The 2,988-nt window shown below is 44.2% G+C and overlaps 1 long non-coding RNA gene across 1 annotated transcript; it reads left to right on the plus strand.

Moving 5' to 3' along the window:
- LOC134171623 (uncharacterized) lies at nt 1–2,782 on the plus strand. The gene is made up of 2 exons (XR_009967690.1): nt 1–1,398; nt 2,425–2,782. It is a non-coding gene; the product is annotated as an uncharacterized LOC134171623 (long non-coding RNA).
- The last annotated feature ends 206 nt before the right edge of the window (nt 2,783–2,988 follow it).

Consider the following 2,988-nt stretch of genomic DNA (forward strand, 5'->3'; position numbering starts at 1 on the left):
GTACGTTGTGTTTTGATTTCCCGCTCATGACCTGGAGTAATTTGGTCTTGTTTACAACTGTTTATACAGAGAAAGAAATGCTGACATACCAAGTGATAAGAATAACTGGGCTGACCTTATTGCTTGATATGTGAAAGTGCATCTTCTGCTGGGGGAGAAAAGAATCCACTGACCTTGTCCTGTTCTCAGGCAAAGCAAATGAGGATGTCTGGAGGCATAAAACTTTCTGCTTATTTTCCAGTTGATCCAGTTTCATTTACTGAATGAGATACATAAGGATAATCTCACAAAAGCACTAGAAACAGATGAGAGCACATACAAGGAAATGTTGTGGTTCTGGTGAAGGTAATGAGAGTTTTGAGCTTCGCTAGGACCATTCTTACTGTAATCAGGTTGTCCTGGTACCCATCGTTGCCTAGTTGTACCCATGGTTTTGAAAGCCGTCCTGTTCTTGATCTGACTACACTGGGTCCAGCAACCTTCCTGCCCACTGTGTGGCTGCTAACATGGACCTGTGTGTATTTACATAGGGAGCACAAGTTAAAATCCGTACCATTGGTGCACTGGGAAGCACAGGACACCCCATCTCATCATTCTTGTAACTGGCTTGAAAATAGTGATGCTGTTGGTGCAATTGTGCTGGTGGGTTGGACATGTGCCTTTGATTTGGGATTAAAAGGGCAGCATTCAAGTTCCAGGTCTATCTTAGTTCCATTTTATTGGAAGTTTTATCTGCTAGTGCTGCAGTTAATCATTGTGCATGCATTCCAGGAGCATTGTGTGCTTTTGGACAGGCTGCCCTAGCAGGGTGTGTGACCCATCCCAGAAGTTCTGTCTTCCAAGGAGGTGCTTTTCTTCACAGTTTGGGGGTGGTGTGTGAGGGCAAGCCACAGAAACAGACTGTGTTCCTGCTACTCTATAATCCATTGCTATTCCCTCTTGGGCCTTACTTATTTATAACCAAGAGTCAATTTGTTTCATATTTCATTCATTTTATTCATTGTTCCCAATCTGTGAACACATCGTGCTACACAGAAAACTGTTTTTCCAGAAGCTTGCAATCCCCTGCCTATGATCTCTAGATGTCTCTCTTGCCCTAATATAAGAAAATAAGAAAAAGGTAGGAGTAGCAAAATACTTGGTATGTGATCTTGGATAGAAATGTGTGTGTGCAACACCCTGCCGTCTTCATCTTCCCAGCTAGATTAGAGCGGGATTTGCCCCTTCTATTGTGGGGAAGAAATGTGGCATAACCGTTCTTGTTGTCTTCCACTGATGCAAGTAAATTGTGCTTTCAGGCTGTAAGCAGGAAGGAACAAGGATTATATCTGGGAGCAGGAGAAAAGCAAGTGACAAGTGAGGTCAAAAGAAAAGCTGCTGCTGAAACCCACCTCTGGGGTACTTTCCCAGTCTCATTAGCTCTATGGATGGAGCCTAATTGGTGTTTGGTTCACTGTTCTGTGCAGTTTTAAAGAGAAAAGTCCAGGGACATCAATGAGAACTTTAGGTTTTCAGTATCTTTACAAACCAGGCCCTTAACTGTATAAATGAAAAAGAGAGAAAATGGAAGGATTTTCTTTTCCTTTTTCCCCCACACCTCTGCAATTCACATAGATGGCTGTCTCCTCACTTGCAATAACATGCCCAGCTGTATTCTTGCATAACAGGATCCTCGACATATAATCCACAAGTCTGCGTGGGCTGGTAATTAGCTCTGGCCCTCGTTCAGTCCTTTGGATTCATTCCTTAGTACAGGAACATCAGCCTCAGTGAAGCATCTGTGCTCCTCAGACTTGAAACCATTTTTACCTGAGCCAGGTGGGCTGTGGGTCATTGCTTCTGTTTACGTGGTGTGGATGAGCAAGTGGACCTGTCCTTCTTGGGCAGCAGTTAAAGCCTTGCTGGTTTCCCACCACCGGTGGAGGATTTCTGACTCAGTACTATCTCCAGTTTAATGTGAAAAATGGTTATAGTTCAGCCCAGGTAGCGGGAGTTTGAGCTTGGTGTGATGCCTTACTGTGTGTGTGAAGCGCTGTCAGGCGGATGATGAGACGTGTGTCGTAGGACCACTAAATTCATCTGCTACCTGCCAAGCAGACGTTTGCTCTGGGAAGGAAGCAAAAGTCGTGAGAGTATTTTTAGCTCCGAAATACTTTTCTTGAATGACATTTAGTCCTCGCCAGCCTTTGATGAGCACAGAAATAATCTCTCAAGGGAGCAACTGAAGGTGCCTGGATCAGCTGCTGGCAGCTCCCAGTGTGACTGTGGAAGCACTGGGGCAGCTCACAGTGCAACAGTCTCCCACAGATACCAACTAACACAGGTCCTGGGTGAGCATGAAATGCATATGGAGTGTCAGGGAGCTGGGGCACAGGAATGTGTCTGAGCATGAATGAAAATTACTCTGATCCTGTTTCCTCATAGAGACCCAGTCCTACATTGCACAGCATGGAGCTGAGAACCACAAGCCCATTGCTTGCCAGGAGTCAGCCCTGTTCCCATGCTCATGTGGGAGAACCCATCTTGCAAACTGGTGAAGTACGAGCCCAGTGCTGCTAGGTGATGGTTCCAGAAATAGAAAGGTACAGTGATAGCAGATAACGCTCCCTGATAGCTGAAATTAAAAGAATTAAATTGTACAAAAGTGTGCTTTAATTGCTAACTCTCTCCTGTCTGCTTAAATCACTAGAAATAAAGGTCTCCTCTTTAGTGATGAGCAATTCCAGGCAGAACAGACATGATGGGGGAAACATGTTTGGAATAAATACTGATGTGAATGACACTTATTAGCTACAGTGTGGCATATTTATTTCTCTGTAGTTAGCATAATAGCACAGCTTGAAATGAGAAGGGTTCCTTACTCGTATCTGTGTGTGTGTGTGCATAAAAATAACAATGGATTGTTATGGGCAGAATGCAGATGATTTTCCTCTCTCTGCAATTAGCACTGACATTTGGATGGCATCATTTGTTGTGGGAGATGAGTGA

This window comes from Pezoporus occidentalis, unplaced genomic scaffold (genome assembly GCF_034315485.1).
Source record: "Pezoporus occidentalis ecotype Australia unplaced genomic scaffold, CSIRO_AGI_Poc_V1 ctg113, whole genome shotgun sequence".
Lineage (NCBI taxonomy): Eukaryota > Metazoa > Chordata > Aves > Psittaciformes > Psittacidae > Pezoporus > Pezoporus occidentalis.